The 22,621-nt window shown below is 42.7% G+C and overlaps 1 long non-coding RNA gene across 1 annotated transcript in view; it reads left to right on the top strand.

Moving 5' to 3' along the window:
• LOC117063106 overlaps positions 1 to 15,492 on the top strand; it is an 85,855-nt gene extending 70,363 nt beyond the window's left edge. Inside the window, exon 3 of the long non-coding RNA XR_004428733.1 lies at positions 15,446 to 15,492. This is a non-coding gene — a long non-coding RNA (uncharacterized LOC117063106). The remainder of the gene's footprint in view (positions 1 to 15,445) is intronic.
• The last annotated feature ends 7,129 nt before the right edge of the window (positions 15,493 to 22,621 follow it).

Here is a 22,621-nt window from a genome sequence, read left to right as displayed (position 1 = left end):
TTATCAGACTTTAGCTTTAAAAATGAAATTACTCAAATTCAGTTCATCAAGTTTTATAGACTTTAGCTATAAAAACAAAAATATGGTTTAGATTTTTATATATGAAATGTTATTTTAGCATAGGCTTTCGTTATAGTTCAAAGGATTATTTACATCTCTGAGAGATTTTGACTTTCTGGTTGTTCTGACAGGTTGATTTTAAATTTCTCTCCAATTAATTTTTATTCTCCAGCGAATTTCCATCAATCTCTCAATTATAGCAAATGATCTGTATGCAACTACCTATGGAAGTCAATCTTGGGAAGAATTCCTTTTTGGAAGGACTACCTTTAATTGCTGTCAGTATGTTTGAAATTTCAGATTTCTGCAGATTGAGCATTTTTTAGACAGCAGCTCACCTACAGAGGGTAAAATGTTTCCTGGCCACCAGCTTTAAGATCTGTCTGTATATCTACCTGTGGTTAGTCTTAGTCAAGCAGAACCATTGATGAGAACAAACTTTTTTTTTTCTGTGATTGAATAAAAGGACTAGGGGAATTGCCCTTAAAATAAAGACAGAAAAAAGAAGGAAGCTGTTTTATTCCCTGGGTATTGTCATTGGAGAAGAGACCAGAGCACAATGGCCAAGCTGAAGAATGAGTGTCATTGAAGCAAGAAATCTGGGCCAGACCAGCCCGGGGCACAAGGGATTGTGGGTATCCAAGTCTTCTGAATGTCACTTAAAAGGGTTCCACCAGGCACACACACCTTAAAATGATGCTCCTAATTGTTCTTCCTTTCTTTTTTACTTTCACAAATCACAAAGATAAAGTTGGGATAAAGCTCAGCAGGAAGAGCCAGCTGCTGAGCCTGTTATGAGAAGAAAGAACTCGGTAGAATGCTAATTTTTCTTTATTATCTTACCCTCTACAAAAGGCCGGCGGGCAGGTGAACACTCTGCTGAGAGAATCTGTAGAGTTTTGATCAGGAGCAGCAGTCTGTCTGCTGTGGTGGAATTATCTAAAAATCGCCATGAACAGGGTAGGAGAAAGAAGCAGTAACTTACATGATTTCCATCAATTCTCCAAGGCCATATATAGCTCGCCAGTGGATTGAGGAAAGATAACAGGCTCTGCTCTCCTTAGCTAGAGACACACGGCTTCAGAACACAGGCACACTGAAGAGAAGCAGCAATGTGTACTGTAATTACTTATGGGAAAGAAGACAGGTTTGGAATCAGGCTTCTATAGCAAAGAAAGTCTTTGCACAAGCTACTGTGCTCCTCTCTCTCTTTCTCTCTCTCTCTCTCTCTCTCTCACACACACACACACACACACACACACACACACACACACACATAAACCCCAATGCACTCAGCACTGCAAACACCCAGAGGACCTCGATCGACTGTTCAAAGCACAGTGGTCCAGATCTGCCACTCACGAAATGCAAATGCTGATGTTGGAGAAGAGTCAGGGAATAAGGATTCCCTGTTTAAAGAAAAAGGCAGGGAATCTGTTTTTCTGAACCTCAGATTAGGAAGACAGAAAGAATCATCCATGTTTTTCTGCTCAGACCATATATCTAACTAGAAGGCTTTTGCACAGATTCTGTGTTTGACTGAAAATCATGCCAGGCAGGCCAACATTTCTTTTTCCTTTTTCTTTTTTTTTTTTTTTTTTGAGACAGAGTCTTGCTCTGTTACCCAGGCTAGAGTGCAGTGGTGCTATCTCGGCTCACTGCCACCTCCACCTCCCAAGTTCAAGTGATTCTCCTGCCTCAGCCTCCCGAATAGCTGGGATTACAGGCACCTGCCACCATGCCTGGCTAAGTTTTGTATTTGTGTTAGAGACGGGGTTTCACCATGTTGGTCAGGCTAGTCTCAAACTCCTGACCTTGTGATCCACCCACCTCGGCCTCCCAAAGTGCTGGGATTACAGGCAGGAGCCACCGTGCTCGGCCCTCAGCATTTCTTTGTTTCTGTGTTTCAAACAGTTCCATGGGCTACTACCACTTTTCAGCTCAGAGAACTACCTCATCTCCAAAAGTTAAAAGTCACAGTCCTAGGGGCACTTCAGGACATTTACTAGTTTGTGCTTGGCCATGCACCTTTAGCGCTCAGTTCTGGCAACATCTTCTCTCCAAGCAAATTCACTGGCAGGCCGAAGGGAGGAGATGTTGCTATTCCCTGCCTCTGCCAGTCCCAGTTAAGATCATTCACCCTCAGTCCTGCCCCACTTACAAATCAATCTTGATGGAGGTAGAAAAATCCACTGCCAGAGTGGGCAGGCCAGACTGAGAGATCCAGAATTAGAACTTGCTGTAAACTCACTCACTATCCTGGATTTCCTACACATGCCCATGGGGTCAAAGATCTCCCTTGACCCCCAAGATATTGCTTACCCCTGCATAATCACTTTGCCTATTGTTAAAAATGCAGATTCCTGGATCTCACCCCAAACTTATTAAATACGGGTGGGCCTGGAAATCTGTATTTTAACCGAGGAAGACCAATAGCCTATAAGAAAGGATATAATGTAATGACTAAGAACACAAGCTCTGGAGAGATTCTCTGCTCCTTCCCTTCATCTTTGTGTAATCTTGGGGAAAATTACTTAACATTCCTCTGGCTCATCGGTTAGATGGTGATAATCACCTTAATACCATCCCCATAGAAAGGATTAAATGAGTAAACCAATTGAAAGTACCTAGAATGGTGCCAGGCCCATAGTAAGGCTTGATAAATGCTAGTTATTCCTCATAATGTAATAAGCACCTCAGAGATCCACAGGTCCAGTGTGTTTATCTTGGATTATAAATCTACTTTTTGGCCGGACACAGTGGCTCATGCCTGGAATCCCAGCACTTTGGGAAGCTGAGGTGAGTGGATTGCTTGAAGCCAGGAATTCAAGATTGCAGTGAGCTATAATTGCGCCACTGTATTTCAGCCTGGGTGACAGAGCAAGACCCTGTCTCAAAAACAACAGCGACAACAAAACAAATCTGCTTTTTGCTTAGCCCTCCTGAGTCCTCCTGGGTTTGGAGCTCTGTGTTGTCCTCTCAACCTGTTTCCCTTAAACTTAGACTCTCTTGACTCTCTAGTAAATCTTTCCTACCCTTCTCTGTGCATGCTGGGAATGGGTGTCTTACCCAGTTCCTGCCTGTCCTTTAGTCAGAATGGACTGGCCATTGAGAAAGGAAAGCTGCTGTCGGCTTGAGGAGTATCCGCTCCCCAAACGGGGAAAAATACATTTTCTGTATTTTGGCCCTAACCATAGGAAGTCCCTGATCATTCCATATAATTTGTCGTCAGTGACTGTTCCATCCTAGCCCAACCTGCTAGGCTTCTCCGGGCACAGGGCATTAGGAAAGGACCTCTTCCTGCCGGGCACGGTGGCTCACGCCTGTAAGCCCAGCACTTTGGGTGGCCAAGGCAGGAGGATCACTTGAGGTCAGGAGCTTGACCAGTCTGGGCAACATGGAGAAACCCCGTCTCTGCTAAAAATACAAAAATTAGCTGGTCTTCGCAGTACCTACCTGTAATCACAGCTACTCAGGAGGCTGAGGCACAAGAATCTCTTGAACTCAGGAGGCAGAGGTTGAATTGAGCAGAGATCATACTGCTGCACTCCAGCCTGGGTGACAGGATAAGACTCTGTCTCAAAAAAAAAAAGACAGAGCCCTTCCCTTAGGGATCCAACCTCAGAGTGACCAACAGTCTAATTTTTCCCAGGACTGTCTTGATTCTAGCACTGAAAGTCTCGTGTCCCTGGAAATCTCTCAATCCCCGGTAAACCCGGTTGGTTTGGTCACTGTGTCCCCTATAGTTACTGGGTTGGGTCACCACTGGTAGACCAAGCAGAAATGCCTAAACTGACTCCCAGTCGTGAGGCAGTGACTGACCTGGGGCCTGGGCTTAGCCATAAAAAACCTGCAGAGGCACGGGCGGGCCGCGGTGGCTCACACCTATCATCTCAGCACTTTGGGAGGCCGAGGCGGGTGGATCACGAGGTCAGGAGATCGAGACCATCCTGGCTAACACGGTGAAACCCCATCTCTACTAAAAATACAAAAAAAATTTAGCCGGGCGTGGTGATGGGCACCTATAGTCCCAGCTCCTTGGGAGGCTGAGTCAGGAGAATGGCGTGAACCCGGGAGGCGGAGCTTGCAGTGAGCCAAGATCGCGACACTGCACTCCAGCCTGGGTGACAGAGCAAGACTCTGTCTCAAAAAAAAAAAAAAAAAAATCCTACAGAGGCATGAGTCTCAGACCAAGAGACACCTTGACTGTGTTGGTTTGGGACATCCAGGCCTGGAAAACATAATAGCACTCTATTTGCAAAGCTGACAGAGCAGAGTTGTACCAAACTCTGTATGTTTTCTGTAACTCAATAGAGATCCGAGGAATCCCACACTATGGTGCTTCAGGTAGGCACTCAAAGTTTGTATCCTCCAGTCTGCCAGGTTTTCTGATGCGAATAACAGCAGGAGCTATAAATATCAATTCTTCCCTGGGTCTAGAGATTTATAGACTGATTACAGTTGAGTTGAAGAATGGCAGAAAGTCTTCATTTTTCAGAAGAGATTTGGGAGGGAGAAAACAAGGATCTAGATTTTATAGAGCTCTAGAAATGACCAATGTTGCCCAAGGTAGTTAGTCAACACCCAAAGACAACACAAAATCTCACCCTGTGCTTGCATATATAGTCTTCTAGCCCCAGTAGGTGTAAGTAATAATACTGAAATGAAGGAAATTATTTGAAGGAAATTGCCTGAATGGGACTGTTACAAGAGCAGGGTAGGGCTTACTTAATTAAAGCACAGTTTAATTACTGCTATAACTTAAGGCAATGCTGTACTGTGCAATAAGATGAGAATATGAGAAGCCTGGGCCTTGTTGGATAACAATTAATTTCAAATGGTTTTTTGGGGGGTGTTGGGTAAAGCATGATTAAATACAGGAAGAGCCTGATAAATGAATCATTAGGGAAGTGCATTTTTAACCAAATAGAAATGAGTCTGGGAAGAACAGAAAAAAGTCATTATAATTATCATGGTGTGGCCTTGTTAGGGAAGAGAGGGAGGATGGTCTCCAGGTCAGAATAACAGCCCAACCTAGCTTGAGCTCAGGTTCTGCCTCTTTGATGGAATCTCTGGTTCTCCTGGGAAGTGCCCAGGAAGTAGTAAGCTCATTATAGCAGCAGGGCTGCTCAGAAAAATCCCTGAACCTCCACTTTCCTTGGGCTCATACCCTGCTCCAAACCATCATTATGCTCTGCTGTCTCTGAGAGGCCAGAGTCCTAGTGCAAAATCCACATCAGGCTTCCCCTTCTCCTTGACTAATTTCTGGCAAGAACATTCTCTTTTCAGACTCCAGTCTTTCAGTTTTGTTTTTCATTTGTCAACTGGGAAGAGAAAAATCTTCTCTTACCAACCTCAAAATAAAACTGTAAGATAAAACAACATATGAAGGTATCGGTAAAGGAAGTTTTTTGTTTTTGTTTGTTTTGTTTTGTTTTGTTTGAGATGAAGTCTTCCTCTGTTGCCCAGGCTGGAGTGCAGTGGCACAGTCTTGGCTCACTGCAACCTCTGCCTCCTGGGGTCAAGCAATTCTATGCCTCAGCCTCCCAAGTAACTGGGATTACAGGCGCCTGCTACTGTGCCTGGCTAATTATTATTATTATTTTTTTTTTTTGAGGCGGAGTCTCGCTCTGTCGCCCAGACTGGAGTGCAGTGGCGTAATCTCGGCTCACTGTAAGCTCTGCCTCCCGGGTTCACGCCATTCTCCTGCCTCAGCCTCCCAAGTAGCTGGGACTACAGGCGCCCGCCACCTCGCCCGGCTAGTTTTTTGTATTTTTAGTAGAGACGGGGTTTCACCATGTTAGCCAGGATGGTCTTGATCTCCTGACCTCGTGATCCGCCCATCTCGGCCTCCCAAAGTGCTGGGATTACAGGCTTGAGCCACCGCGCCCGGCCAATTTTTGTATTTTTAGTAGAGAGGGTCTCTCATCATGTTGGGCAGGCTGGTCTCGAACTCCTGACCTCAGGTGATCCACCTGCCTCGGCCTCTGACAAGTGCTTGGATTACAGGTGTGAGCCACTGTACTCGGCCAGGAAAAGGTTTTTCTAGTCAAACATGAAGATAAGACAGGAATATAAAATACTGTCTTTCAAATAAGGGAATTGTCCAAGCTGAATGAGAATGAGAATAACAAAAAAGGAAGTCCTTGACCTGTTCAGAAATTTATGTATTAGTATATTCAAAGAATTTCCATATACCCTTTATTCAGATTCACCAATTGTTTTTCACATGTTGTTACCAAAACGCCAGGGGTTCGCTCTAAGTCCTGCTGCTTGGTGCACAGAAAGTCAATCACTGAGACAATGGGTATTGCCAGGGAAGAAAGTTTTAATCAGGTGATGGGAGATCAATCTCAAATTCATCTCCATGACTGACTAAAACTAGGGATTTATATAGCAGGGAAGAAATGTAACAATGTGTGGGAAAACAAGAACCAGGGAAGGGGTAAGGAAAAGGAGTTGGTCAACAGGAAGCAGGTGGTTACTTAGAAAAACAGGAATTAGGGCCGGGCACCGCAGCTCACACCTATAATCACAGCACTTTGGGAGGCCAAAGTGGGTGGATCACAAGGTCAGGAGATCGAGATCATCCTGGCTAACATGGTGAAACCCTGTCTCTACTAAAAATACAAAAAATTAGCCAGGCATGGTGGCGGGCGCCTGTAGTCCCAGCTACTCAGGAGTCTGAGGCGGGAGAATGGTGGGAAGGCAGGAAGCAGAGCTTGCAGTGAGCTGAGATCGCAACACTGCACTCCAGCCTGGGCAACAGCGAGACTCTGTCTCAAAAAAAAAAAAAGAAAAGAAAGAAAAGAAAAGAAAAACAGGAATTAGGGAGAAGTAAGAAAGCAATTATGAAAGATGAGGGGTCTGGCATCTCATTGTCTGGATGTGGTGATCTGGTGAGTTTCAGTTCTTTGATACCTTTTGAGAGGCCTGAGGAAGGAACTCAGATAAAACAAATGTAAGTTTTAAACTTTAAGACCAGAAGGGTCAATTTCTATGTCTATCCAAAATAATCGTCTATTGGACTATTGGGTCAGTTTCAATGTTACCTCATTTTTTTTCTCTCTCTCTCTCCACACAGGCATATACACACAAAACACACATTATTATATAGAGTAGGTTGACTATCACTGTGCTTAGAACATGTAACCACAGTAGTTACAAAATTTGGAAATTCAACATAGACATAATAAATACTTTATCAAAGACATATTCCAATTTTGTCAATGGTTCTGATAAGAGCTTTATACCATTTTCTTTCCCCTCCACTTCAGTATACAGTCCAGGGTCAGGTATGATGTTAAATTGTCACATTTCTGTATTTTCCTTTAATCTGGAATTGTCCTGTCTTTATTTTTCATAACTTTGGCACTTTTGAAGGCAACAGGCCAGTTATTTTACAGAATGTTTTTCAGTTTGGGTTTGTTTGATGTTTCTTCATGATTAGATTCAAGTTTTGCACTGATGTTCAGAATACAAAAAAAAAAAAAATTCTGATATTGTATCCTCCTGGAGCATTGTATCTGCAGGTGCACAACGCCCATCTGCCCCTCATTACCAGTGTTCATTGTGATCACTTAGTTTAGATGCTCTCCAGTTTCTCCCACTGCATTATTTCCCCTTACAACCACAAAATATTCTGTAGGGAGGTGCAGAAAGACCAGATAAATAAACTGCTCCTCATCAGACTCCCCTTCTACCTCAGATTTAGCATCTATTGTTGATTCTTACCCAAAACAATCTTCATTGTGATTGTTGCAAAATAATGGTTTTTAACTCCATTACTTCCTGCACATTTATCAGTTGGCAGGGAGTGATACAGTTAAAAATCACTAGTTTTATTTTTAATGAATGAGCTTTATGAATGAACTCTTCCTCCTCACTCTCCTCTCTTTCTCTTGTATCTATCTCTCTGCCTGGTTGTCTATCATCAGTAGAGACTTAGGGTTCCTGTTCTGGTAAAGGATCATCATCCAGTACAGTTCTTATTACTTTCATGCTCAAATTCCCTTAGATAAATGAACTCCTGTCTATCTATCTATCTATCTATCTATCTACTATCTATCTACTATCTATCTATCTACTTACATACCTTCCTATCTACCATCTATCTATTATTATTATTTAGTTACTTTTTTTGAGACAGGGTCTTGCTCTGTTGCCCAGGCTGAAGTGCAATGGTGTGATCACAGCTCACTACAGCCTTGATTTCCCAGGCTCAAAAGATTCTCCTACCTCAGCTTCCCAAGTAACTGGGAGTACAGGCATGTGCCTCTGCACCCAAATTTAAAAAATTTTTTTGTAGTGATGGGAGTCTTGTTATGTTGCCCAGGCTGATCTGCAACTCCTTAGGGTGCAAGCAGTCCTCCTGCCTTGGCCCCGCAAAGTGTTGGGATTACAGACATGAGCCATCATGCCTGGCCTATAAAGTTCTTTATTATCAGTAAGGACTCATGAGTCATTTATTTACATGTTCATTCATAAATAAACATTCTGATGCCCCAGTTTTTTTAGGTTTAGCCAATAAGAACTCCTTCAAAGTAGCCATGGTATTTAGAAATGAATATCTGGCTACTAGATGTGTTAATTGCTTTTAGGTCCTTTTAGCAGATAGTACTAGAAAATATTCATGTATTTTAATATATTTGAAATATGAATCTGTACTGATACCTCCAATTTCAACCCAGTCCCTCCATAGTGTTCTTTCTTGCCTTTCTCAACTCTACATTTTTATATCTTCCTTCTTCCACAGCGAGTATCCTGACTCCCAACAATATCATCATATATGCTTTTTTGCTCAATTCCACAATACATATAAAATGACTTCAGAATTTATATTCTTAAACCACTATGAAAACAAAAAAATGAAACAAAATCCATAAAACCCTCTAAGGAGCTCAAGATTTGTTTGCAGTTTCCCCTAGACTGAGGGTATATAACTAAAGGACAGTGTTCAAATGTTCCCTCTATGCATTAATCTGTTCTCATATTGCTATAAAGACATACCTGAGATGGGGTAATTTATAAAGAAAAGAGGTTTAATTGGCATATGGTTCTGCAGCCTGTACAGTTCCCCTCTGCACTTCTGTTTCTGGGATTACAGGTGCCCAACACCACACCTGGTTAAATTTTGTATTTGTATTAGAGACGGGGTTTCACCATGTTGGCCAGGCTAGTCTCAAACTCCTGACCTCATGATCTGTCTGCCTCAGCCTCCCAAAGTGTTGGGATTACAGGCATGAGCCGCTGCGCCTGGCCCCTGCTTTCTTCTAGTACTTGCACTGTTTCATTTCTTATATTTAGAGCTCTGATCTTCCATGTGTGTATGTGTGTGCCTCTGTGTGTGTGTGTGTATGTGTGTGTGTGTATGAATATGTGTGTGAATGTGTATGTGTTTGGTGTAAGGAATGGATCTAATTTCGTCTTTCTCCAAATGGCTACCAGTTGTCTCAATACCATTTATTTGAAAATCCACCTTTGCTCTAGTAATTTGAAATGTTCCTTTTATTATACTCTAGATTTCCATATGCAGTTAAGGTCTGGATTTTTATGCCACTCCCATTGGTCTGTTTGTCTATTTACATGCCAAATACCACACTGCTTTAATTACGGAGGTTTTGTAGTATGTTTTACAACCTAAGAAGGCTGATCACTTTCACAGTTCCTCCTTTTCAGAGCTTCCCTAGCTATTCTTGCTTATTTATTTTTCTATAAGAATGTTGTTACCACTTGCCTACCTTCAGAAGAAAAAAAAGCATTATTTTTAAAACTGTGATTGCATTATATTTATAACTAAACTCAGGGGGAACTCACATCATTATGATGTTGAAATGTCCTATTCAGGAACAAGGAAGGTCTTTTGCTTAGGAATTCATTAAAATTTGTATTAGAATTTTAAATTAATTAGAACTCTAAGTCCAATTAAATTAACATGGTATGATTAAACCCAAGGGTATCATATTAGAGGAATTATGATTAGCATATGGACACATATGTACATCATATTCTCTCTCAAATGCAAGTTTACAGAATACACACAAACTCTAATGTATTTCCTTTGAACAGCAGCTTGTAGAAGAACTTAAAATTGTCCATTGAGCTATAAGCATTTAACTTTCCTTCCAAAATGAAATAAAAATAACATAGGAGGCATGACCTTTTGCAAAATATGTGATTTGAAAAGCTCATTAAAAATGCAGGATGTTATTCTGCTCCTACAAACACTGACCTCAGATGAAGGGAAGATTCTTCAAAATGGATAGAAAGATGAGAGCTGAATTGCTGATGACCTTGTAGAGAATAGTTTCATTCCTGCATGCGGAGGTTAGCAACTCTAAGTTATTATTATATATAAAAACTTGTCATTTGTGTGAGAGAAGTACCTCCTTGCTCACAAAATCTGTTTTTTACTCTTGTGGTATGACTCATGAGAGGAATTTTAGAAAGAGCTTATTTTTGAACTTACCTTTGAAATTATTGTCATTCCATACTGATTCACTATTGTGCTTGTGGCCATTTGATGAACTGCCACATAACCACTGGGATGCTGGGAAGACCATGTGGGCCTCACTGTCGCCAGGAGACAGAGGTCACCAAGCCAGTAAGTTCTTCCATCATGGATCATTAGGCACAAAAACAACCCATGCATGAAGCTCATTGTCTCAAGGGGCTTGACCACAAAGGAGTGAACTCTTAAAATGTTGAATGTCTAAACATTAAAATAAGATACCAGAAGCCCTGTGACATCCAGAAGGCTGTGGACTCTTGGCTTTAAATTTATGGGCTGTATTCATTTCTCCCCTCAACGTGATTTCCTGGGCAATTGCCTTGCCCACTCATTTCTCTCATGAAATGTTACCTGCTATTTCTATTTCTTCCACTTATTCTTTGCTCTTTGGCCCAGCGGTTTAAATGTTGGGTTCTATAGTCAGACATATGTGGATCGAAACTCTCTCTGTCATGGTCCGGCCTGTGTACCTGGGTGAAGAACTTAACATTTCTTGTGGGTTCAGTTCCTCTATTGCAAAATTGGGACCATACTGGTAGTGACTTATGGAGTTAATGTGCAGATTAAAATAGATGCAATAGATGCATAAACATATGCAAAGAGTAGTCCAAAGTGTTTGCTACGTTGGCAGTGAAGTCTAATATATACAGCTGTTTTTGTTATTTAATCTTTTGTTTGTTATTTAAAAATTTGTCGGTTACACAAATAATTAGAGAAAATTTAGAAAATTTGAGGAAAACAATCAACAATCCTATTAATCAAAACAATCACTTCTGTCATTGTTGTATTGCTATTCATTCTTTTCAAAACAATGTTTTTTGAATTCTGTTTTCAATACTTGACATCTTTACATTGCCTTTAAAAAAATTGAGACAGGGTCTTGCTCTGTCATTCAGGCTGCAGTGTGATGGCGTGATTATAGCTCACTGTAACCTCTGACCTACTGGGCCCTAGTGATCCTTCTGCCTCAGTCTTCCAGGTAGCTGGGACTACAGGTGTGCACCACCATGCCTGGCTAATTTTTCCTTTTTCTTTTTTTTTTTTTTTTTTTGAGACGGAGTCTCGCTCTGTCGCCCGGACTGGAGTGCAGTGGCCGGATCTCAGCTCACTGCAAGCTCCGCCTCCCGGGTTTACGCCATTCTCCTGCCTCAGCCTCCCGAGTAGCTGGGACTACAGGCGCCAGCCACCTCGCCCGGCTAGCTTTTTTTGTATTTTTTAGTAGAGACAGGGTTTCACCGTGTTAGCCAGGATGGTCTCGAACTCCTGACCTCGTGATCCGCCCGTCTCGGCCTCCCAAAGTGCTGGGATTACAGGCTTGAGCCACCGCGCCCGGCCTCCTTTTTCTTTTTTGTAGAGACAGGGTCTCACTATGTTGCCCGAGATAGTCTCAAGCTCCTGGGCTCAAGCAATCCTCCCACCTCAGGCTCCCAAAGTGCTGGGATTACAGGTGTGAGCCACAACACCCAGCCTACATTCTAATTTTTATGCTACAAAATAGTCTTTGTAATTATTTTTAATGACTACATGATAATTTTATTGAGAAAGTAGACACTAATTTACTTGTTGGCTGATATACTAATGAATATTTTGGTGATTTTAATTTTTTTCTGTTAGTAATATTTCTGTGCAATGATAAGTATATTGCATAGATTTATTCCTCTCTATATTGTATTTTTCCCTGGGATATAATTATAGAAGTGAAATTACTGAGGCAAGGATAGATACTTTTCATGGCTCTAAACACATATTATAAATCATTTTACTAAAATTATTATTTCAGTTTGCCATGTCACCAGCAAAATTAATTTGGAATAGTTTTTTTAACGACACAAGGATTTTTTTGTTTCTTAAATGTTTGCAAGAATTTAATACTGAAGGCATTGAAATATTCTATTGCACTTAGCCCTTTGATAACATTTCTTATTTTTCTCTTGGTTATTTGCTTAGTCTGCTGGGGCAGAGATCCCTGGCTGGGGCCCAGTATCCATTCTTCTCTTCTCCTTGGCAATAGAATTTTGAATGTTTAGCTTACATTTAGCCAATGAAGAAAGACTACACTTTCCAGCTTTCTTTGCAGCTATGTGTAGCCATGTGAATCAGTATTGGTGAATTAAGAATGTATTCGTATCTAGTAATAATATTATCACAATAGCAGCTTAAACAAAACCTATTTATTGTCCGGAGCCATGAGGCCCGGAATTAGCCGACCTCTGTTGCTTGATCTCCGCAAAGTGGAGACAGGACGGCACATTCCCGGGTTCTTTATTTACAAACCCTTCCCGCGCGCGCCTAAGTTTTCCCGCGTGCGCCAAAACTGTTGCCGCGCGCGCCCAAAGCTTTTCCCGCGCGCGCCTAAGTTTTTCCCGCGCGCGCCCAAACTGTTCCCGCGCGCGCCAACCTTTCCCGCGCGCGCGTAAACATTTTCCCGCCCAGGAAGATATGCAGCCTAGGGCGCAGGCGCGATCCCGCGCCCGAGAAAAGTACAAACCCACGGCGCATGCGCGATTGTAATTTGAGAAGACCCGGCCCCCCGTCACCGCCCTGGCCCAACCTCTTCCTCTGCCAGCCTATATAAGGCATGACCCTGCATTCAATAAACGAGACTTGATCAGGCTACTTGTCTTGTCTCCATTTCTTGTGTTTTCTTGTCTCCTCCATTCCCACTCCCCCTTCCAGGGCCCGTTCGACTGTCCTGCAGGTCGGGACAATTTATTATCTCCACTTCTGTGAGTCAAGAGTCTGGACCTATATAACTGTTCTGTGCTTCAGCATATGTCTTAAAGCTGCCATCAAGGTGGCAGTCAGATCTGGGGTCTCATCTGAAGTTGGACCGGGGAAGGATCCACTTTCAAGCTCAGGTGTTTGTTGGCAGGATTCAGTTCCTTGTGAACTGTCAGATTGAGGGTCTATGATCTTTGCTAGATGCTGACTAGAAGCTATGCTTGGTTTCTTGTCACCTGGGCTTCTTCATATGTGTCAGCTGAGGTCCTCTAAGTGAGCAAGCGAGAGCGCTGTCACATTTCATCACCTTTAGCAGATCCTTTGTTAGAAACCAATCACAGGTCCTGCCCACAGTACAGGGGACAGGATTATAGAAGGGTATTTGGGATCTATGAGAACCATCTTTGAGTCTGTCTACCATAGGGTGGATGCAAAAGTGATATGTGTAACTTCTGGATATTGTCTTTAAAAGAAGAATTTGTGCCTTTTTTCTTATTTACTAAAATAAAAACTTGATGCCTGAAGACTCCACAGACATTTGTGTCATGAGGTGGAAACTTCTTGCTGAGGATGGCAGAGCAACAAAATAACAAGAGTTTAGGAGTCCTACAGTAGTTGGACTAAACTTCACTGTTATTTTGGATTTTCTGTCATTTGAAGCCAAAATGAATCCTAATGGATAGAGAATTTATTGTGCCACTTTTAGTCATTTTATATGTTTATAAAATTATTCTAGTGAGATTTTCTCAAGTATTATTTTGTACTTTTAAATTACCAGCTTATATTAAAAATCTTGGCATCTGATATAGTACTATATTAATTGTTATCTTCTTTGTTCATTACATTTTGTCTGAGGTTTATTAGTTATACAATTTTTTTCAATGACCCAGCATGCAGTTTGTTTTCTTTTCTTTCTTTCTTTCTTTTTTTTTTTTCTGAGACGGAGTCTCACTGTGGAGTGCAGTGGCGGGATCTCGGCTCACTGCAAGCTTGGCCATTCTCCTGCCTCAGCCTCCCGAGTAGCTGGGACTACAGGCGCCTGCTACCACGCCCAGCTAATTTTTTTTTTTTTTTTTTGTATTTTTAGTAGAGATGGGGTTTCACCATGTTAGCCAGGATGTTCTCGATCTCCTGACTTCATGATCCACCCGCCTTGGCCTCTCAAAGTGCTGGGATTACAGGTGTGAGCCACCGTGCCTGGCCGCATGTGGTTTATTTTATTTTATTTTTTTTTTGAGGAGTCTCACACTGTCGCCCAGGCTGGAGTGCAGTGGCCGGATCTCAGCTCACTGCAAGCTCCGCCTCCCGGGTTCCCGCCATTCTCCTGCCTCAGCCTCCCGAGTAGCTGGGACTACAGGCGCCCACCACCTCGCCCGGCTAGTTTTTGTATTTTTTAGTAGAGATGGGGTTTCACCATGTTAGCCAGGATGGTCTTGATCTCCTGACCTCGTGATCCGCCCATCTCGGCCTCCCAAAGTGCTGGGATTACAGGCTTGAGCCACTGCGCCCGACCCATGTGGTTTATTTTCTAATGTGTGTTTGAATGAATGCAATACAGTACAAACAGCATATTGAAGTGGATAGTGGAATTAGAGAAATGTTTGAAGTCAGATTGACTTGAGCTCAAATTTCCTTCCAACTTAAGAGTTATGAGGCCTTAGACAAGCATCCCAACCTTGTTGAGACTAGTATTCTCATCTGCAAAATGGAATAATAATAATGCCATATTTGAAATCTTGTAGGGATTAGAGAATGCATATAAAAGGATTATAAACATACTAGGCACTCATTATAAGGAAGTTATTGTTACTATTTCTTCTCTTAATTATTTCCTTCCTTGGGACCCTTTTCTCCCCTGTAATTTTATCCTTATAGCTTAGTATGCTTTTTCTTTTTTTAATTAAACAGTTAAAGTTTATGAATTTGTTTCTCAATCCTGCTTGGCCTCCTTTCATGCTTTGATAAGTACTCATTATTTTCTAAATGACATATTATAGCCATTTCTCAGTATCTGAATGATATTGGTTCCAGGAGCTCACTGCAGATGCCAAAATTTGTGGATGCTCAAGTCCCTGATATAAAATGGTGTAGTATTATATACTACCTACATATGTCCTCCCATATACTGTTTTTTTTTTTTTTTTTTTTTAACAGTGTCTCGCTCTGTCGACCAGGCTGCAGTACAGTGGCACAATCCCAGCTCACTGCAACCTTCGCCTCCCAGGTTCAGGCGATTCTCCTGCCTCAGCCTCCTGAATAGCTCGGATTACAGGTACATGCCACCACGCCCTGCTAGTTTTTTTGTATTTTTAGTAGAGACAGGGTTTCACCATGTTGGCCAGACTGGTCTCGAACTCCTGACCTCGGGTGTTCTGCTTGCCTTGGCCTCCCAAAGTACTGGGATTACAGGCATGAGCCACCGCGCCCAGCCCCATGTACTTTAAATCATTTCTAGATTACTTATAATACCTAGCACAATGTAAATGGTTATTATATTGTTTGGGGAATAATGATAAGAAGAAAAAGTCTATACATGTCAGTTACAGGCCTAACTACACAGTACACACCAGCAACAACATAAACTTTTCTGGATTTTTTTCTGAATATTTTTGATTTACAGTTGGTTGCATCTGCAGATGCGGAACCCATGGATAGGGAAGGTTGACTGTTTTCTATTGTTAATCTCCTCCTTTGTCTAGTCATTACAATACTTCTTTTTTTAAATTTTTTTTTTAGATGATGTCTCACTCTTGTCCACCAGCCTGAAGTGCAACAGCATGATCTTGGCTCACTGCAACCTCCGCCTCCTGGGTTCAAACGATTCTCCTGCCTCAGCCTCCCAAGTAGCTGGGATTACAGGCACCCACCACCACGCCCGGCTAATTTTGGTATTTTTAATAGAGATGGGGTTTCGTCATGTTGGCCAGGTTGGTCTTGAACTCATGACCTCAGGTGTTCCACCTGCCTCGGCCTCCCAAAGTGCTGGGATTACAGGCGTCAGCCACTACACTTGGCCTAGAATACTTCTAAAAAAAAAAAATCCAAATATTTGGGGGTATTTTGGGTTATAATTTAATTAAACTACTTTTAGTTGTATTGCATTGTGATTAGGAAATGTGGCCTACCCAACTTCTGCTTTTGTGAATTTATTGACATTTTCTTTATTTCTGACTACATGATTCATAGCTGGCAAATGTTCTATGGAGCTCTCAGAGAAGATTTATTTTCTGTAGAATAGAGTAGTATCAGGGGCCCTAGCTAGATCGATATTCAGGTTCAGTGATGCCAGAGCACAAGTTGGGCAACCTCCTGGGAAACCAGCTATGGGCCAAATGTGGCAAGAAGCCATGTGGGCAGCTGGGCGCAGTGCCTCACGCGTGTAATCCTGGCACTTTGGGAGGCCAAGGCGGGCAGATCACCTGAGGTCAGGAGTTCGAGACCAGCCTGACCAGTATGATGAAATCCCATCTCTACTAAAAATACAAAAAGTAGCCTGGCATGGTGGCGGGCACCTGTAATCCCAACTACTTGGGAGGCTGAGACAGGAGAATCACTTGAACCCAGAGGCAGAGGTTGCAGTGAGCCGAGATCGAGATGGCGCCAGTGCACTCCAGCCTGGGCAACAAGAGTGAAACTCCGTCTGGGAAAAAAAAAAAAAAAAGCCATGTGGGCAACAACTCAAAATCTGTCCAAACTGCGGTTGAAGCATGTACAGGCACAGTTAGTGAACAAGGATGCTGGGGAGTCCATTCGGATTCCTGGGTGGAATTAGACAGTTAAGCAATAAATTGGCTGGGGAACTAATCTTTAGAGCAAGGCTGTGCTACCAGGTGCAAACTCATAGGAACACTGATGTGCCCTGGGAGCTCCCTCCTTAGCTCCGGGATCTAGGTAGCAGAAGTGATAACATTGTCCCCATTGCCTAGGAGATGCTGCTGCTTTCTTTCCTTGTCTCTCCCCAGCAGGAAGAGAAGCTCAGGGGTGGCTCCCTACTAAAGCAGGCAGATACGGTAGTTACAGAAATCAGTGACATTATAGGAGAACACTGGCATGAATTGTATGCTAGGCAAGTCCTCTCCACTGTCAGTGGAGAGGCCTGAGCACTGGTGCTTGGCAGAGGAAGGCGAGGGCAGATGACAGGAGTCTGCTGCTGCGGCAATCAGAACTGATGTGCACTGGGCATCCACACTGGAGCAGACACTGTTCAGGGCTTTCTATGCATTATCACAGACAGCTGTTCCATTTTCCCATTTTACTCATGAGGAAACTGAGGTTCAGAGAGACAAAAGATTTCCTTTTATTAAGTGAACAGAAGAGCCAAGAAGTGAACCTGTCTGTGTGACTCCAGTGCTTTATCCTTTATGCTATGTTGCTTTTTTCCCCAAAGATCCAGGGACCAGCTATTAAAGGGCCACATCCAAGATCCTAGCCTTGGAAAAGTTATACTAGATACATATAAATATAGATTATTTTTTAAAATTATATTGCTCAGATATATTACCAAGCTTGAGGAGCATCTGTTTGATCTGTCAGAGACTGAAATGGCTCATGAAAATTGTATTTCTGCAGTATCTTTTTCATTCTAATGGTTTTAGCTCTAGATCTTTTGTTGCTGCTTTCTTTGATACATGGCAGTTTGCCATTGTGAGGACTTCCATTTTTTTCTGGCATGTTTATAGAAGTACTGCTTTACATGCTGATTATACCTCACATGTTGAAAGTACACGTGCATTCACATACACATCCAAAGGTTTTTCAGCATATTCTCCCACCCCTGCAGTTCTGGGACCATCCATCACAGTCACACAGACTCTTGCTTAAGTGTGATATGATCATGATATGGTGATCACAGGCCATCTTGTAATCTGTATCAAAAGCATCTTACGTCAATATTTTCTCTTCCCAGATCCAAAAGTGAAAGGATTAATATTTCTCTACACCACCTCTGCTATCTCTTAAAATGTGGATACTTGTTCAATGTCTCTAAATGCCTCATTGGTCCACAGATTCATTTTTAATGATTTAAACATACTGTTTTTTTTGTTTTTGTTGTTGTTGTTTTGAGATGGAGTCTCGCTCTGTCACCCAGGCTGGAATGCAATGTCATGATCTTGGCTCACTGCAAGCTCCGCCTCCCAGGTTCACACCATTCTCCTGCCTCAGCCTCCTGAGCAGCTGGGACTACAGGTGTCCAGCACCACGCCCCGCTAATATTTTTGTATTTTTAGTAGAGATGGGGTTTCATCATGTTAGCCAGGATGCCCTCGATATCCTGACCTGCCCGTCTCGGCCTCCCAAAGTGCTGGGATTACAGGCGTGAGCCACTGTGCCTGGCCCAAATATACTTTTCAGTAGTTCCTGGTTAAGTAAGTTATCACCTTTTAGCAATAAAGAGACCATTGGGTACTTTTGTGTGTGGACATTCCAGAGGATGTTCAAGAGTGACCCAGATCCAGATATAGTTTCATATTCCCTGAAACACGCGTACTAAAACATATTTATCACCTTCAGACATACAATGATGAGGAATCTTTGAACACCTGGTAAAATCCTCAGAAAAAGAAATCAATCCTGCTAAGCGACTGGACAAGTTAAAATGTCTAAAACACCACACCAGCTTCCAAAAAGCAGTTGGATGATAATCCACAAAGTCTGTTACTGTTACTGCATGATCACCTTCATTTTCCAAGAAGCTTTCAAGTCCCTTCCATACTAAGACTAGTATATGAAACAGTGATTGAATCTGGATTTGGAGCGTGTTATTCTAATCTTAAAGAATCTGAAGCTCCTTGTAAAGTAGCTGGCTCTCTGTCTGCAGGAATGACCTTCTGTTCTCCAGTGCCTCCCTTATCCAAGATCCCTGACTATAACACTTCTGGCCATTGTAACTATTGGACTTTTTGACATAAGTTGTTGATTTATTAGTCAGCAGGGATTTGCGTACTTTGGGTGCATGAATTTTCCTGTGGTTTAGATTTGTTATTTTTAGATAAATATCTTCTTGAACCAAGGTAACAGATGTATGAAGACAAGAGGCTGATGCTGAGATGCAAGATTGCCCTGTCTGACTTGAAAAGAAGATGGAAAATATGTATTTTCTGTAGACTGGCTTGACTTCAAAAAGGATCTTTCAGGTCATTTAAAATTTCTTCTTTCAAAATTTAGGTAAGAAAAGATTGCCACAAAACATGGAGCATTGAGATATGAATCAACTGCTGTCCAGTCCGTTATGACTTCCTCATCACGGACAAGAAAATCACATGGTAAATTTTTTTTCAACTATTTATTTATTTATTTATTTATTTATTTATTTGAGACAGAGTCTCACTCTGTTGCCCAGGCTGGAGTGCAGTGGCGCAATCTTGGCTCACTGCAAGCTCCGCCTCCCGGGTTCACGCCATCCTCCTGCCTAAGCCTCCCTAGTAGCTGGGACTACAGGCGCACGCTGCCACGCCCAGCTAATTTTTTGTATTTTTAGTAGAGACAGGGTTTCACCATGTTAGCCAGGATGGTCTTGATCTCCTGACCTTGTGATCCACCCGCCTCGGCCTCCCAAAGTGCTGGGATTACAGGCGTGAGCCACCATGCCCCGCCAGGGCTTCATAGCATTTCATGGTGTATGTGTACTACATTTTCTTTGTCCAGCCCACCATCGATGGGCACCTAAGTTGATTCTATGTCTTTGCTAGACAATTACACTTTTGATACCAAGAGTGAGCGACTTGAGATGAGAACCTCCATTGCAAAATTCTGGAAGTTATTTGTATTTATTCATGTTGTGGGAAGATGTTACTTTTCATTTCCCAGGAAGGCAAACGTTGACAAGGATCCTTCTAAGGTAAGGCAGAACTTTCCAGGTTTGTTCAGCTGAGATCAAATTCTGTATTCCCCGAAGTGGGAGGATGCAGCTCTTTCCAACTCATGACAGATACCTTCATCTGTTTAACAGGTAGAGTCAGAACCCTGGGCTCCCACTTAGACATGGAGGGATATGTGGTGGATCTTGAACACCATTTGCTTGCTTTCTTTGCTGCTCTATTTCCATCAGTTAATGGAATATTCCTTGCAACATCTAGGTTATGTACTAATAGGATATGTAAATTAAATGAAGGCAATGAGTGGTTCATGTACATTGAGAGTCTTGCCTAAATGGGCAAGTAGATGAGAAGGCTGGAGAAGGTCAGAGGCTCTTCCTTGGCCTGTCTTCACTTTTGGTATAACTTTTAGATTTAGTAAGTCTCACTGGTCTAGGATAATTAGGACGTAGTCTAGATCTTCCACATGCCTTCACCAGGTTGGACTTTTCTTTTTTTTTTTTGAGACAGAATCTCACTCTGTCACCCAGGCTGGAGTGACACAATCTCAGCTCACTGCAAGCTCCGCCTCCCGGGTTCACGCCATTCTCCTGCCTCAGCCTCCCAAGTAGCTGGGACACAGGCGCCCACCACCACACCCGGCTAATTTTTTTGTATTTTTAGTAGAGACGGGGTTTCACCGTGTTAGCTGGGATAGTCTCCATCTCCTGATCTTGTGATCCGCCTGCCTCGGCCTCCCAAAGTGCTGGGAGTACAGGCGTGAGCCATCGTGCCCAGCTAACATTCGACTTTTCTTATTGGTTAACTTATCATCCCATGTCTAGTATGCCATTTGTCAAAGGACTGCTCATGCTATTCATCTTCATCACAATTTCTTCACCTAAATCATTCTCAGCAGACGGTGTTGAAATGCTTTGCAATCACCTTCTTCCTCCTCTTATTATTTTATGTATTGTTCAGTCTCAGCAGCCAAAAGAGAGATGAATAAAATCCTTTTGCAACATCAGTTTTATTTTTCAAAAGGTTTCAATGAAAAGCTGCTGTTCATATGTTGAAGCCTCTTGGAATTTCGCTATAGAAAATCTCATTTATAGAATTACGAAATTTATAGAATGAAATTACTTCCTTTAACACTTCATTCACCTTTTCCCCCGCCTGGAATGCCTGTCGTCACCTGCCTGGTAAGCTCGTGCTTAAAGGACTATTTAACTATCATCTCCCAGCAAGCCCTTTAAAGAAACTCCCTTTTCTCTACTCAGCTGGGTTTTTTTGTTTTGTTTTGTTTTTTGAGACAGAGTCTCATTGTATCACCTAGCCTGGAGTGCAGTGGCCCCATCTCAGCTCACTGGCTCACTGCAAACTCCGCCTCCCGGGTTCAAACGATACTCCTGCCTCAGCCTCCTGAGTAGCTGGGATTACAAGTGCCTGCCACCATGCCCGGCTAATTTTTGTACTTTTAGTACAGACAGGGTTTCACCGTTTTGGCCAGACTGGTCTCGAACTTCTGACCTCAGGTGATCCACCTGACTCAGTCTCCCAAAGTGCTGGGATTACAGGCATGAGCCACCGCACCCAGCCGCACTCAGCTCTTCTCTACTGCTAGAGAACCTCTGCTTTAGGAAGCCTTTTTTCCTCTGTGTTTTAGCATATTTTGTACATATCATTTCTATGGCACATATATTATATCTCAGTTGATTATCCCACAGCCCAGATTCAGAACTTCTAGGGACTGTGTCTTATTCTCTCTGTCATTATAACCTAGTTCAGAATCCGGTGTACTTAGCCTCTGCTCACAGGTGTGTGCAGGTATCTATCTGTATGAGTGCATGATAAGCTTTAAGGAAAAAGACCAGACCAAAGTCATTCAAGGAAAACGGGGAAGACAGTAAAATGTCTGTTCCCTCAGACCTAGGCTTGATCCCTTTTCAGGAGAGGGGTTTTGGCCAAAAATGAAAGAGCTGCTTCCTTGAAGATTTTGTAGGACTTTTGGCACTGTCAGGGCTACCCTGGAACCCAGAAAGCTCTGTGCAGTACAGGCCTGGGGAGAAGGGTGCCACCCATTTCTCCACCGTCACTGTCTGGTTCTGGGGGTGCAGAGATGCACTGAAAGAACTTCATAACAAGTTGTTACCTTGAGGTACCAAAACACAGCTTTGCAAACTCTCAGAGACAGTGCTCTCGGAAGAAGAAATTTCATGGGTTGCTGCAACACCAAAAATAATGGCAGTGACAAAGTCCAGGCTCTCTTGGAAGTGATCTGCAGGAGGCCAACATTGAAGACAAGGCCAGCCAGGAGGTTGAGGCTGCAGTGAGCTATGATCTTGTCATTGCACTCTAGCCTGGGTGACAAAGCAAGACCGTGTCTCTAAAACAAAAAAAAAAACAAAATAGGCCGGGCGCAGTGGCTAACACCTGTAATCCTAACACTTTGGGAGGCTGAGGCAGGCGGATCACCTGAGATCAGGAATTCGAGACCAGCCTGGCTAACATAGTAAAACCCGTCTCTACTAAAAAT

The sequence above is a fragment of the Trachypithecus francoisi genome, unplaced genomic scaffold, assembly GCF_009764315.1.
Source record: "Trachypithecus francoisi isolate TF-2019V2 unplaced genomic scaffold, Tfra_2.0 Contig01554, whole genome shotgun sequence".
Taxonomy (NCBI): Eukaryota; Metazoa; Chordata; class Mammalia; order Primates; family Cercopithecidae; genus Trachypithecus; species Trachypithecus francoisi.
Note: the sequence above shows the minus strand (reverse complement) of the source record. Positions and strands in the feature narration are given on the sequence as shown.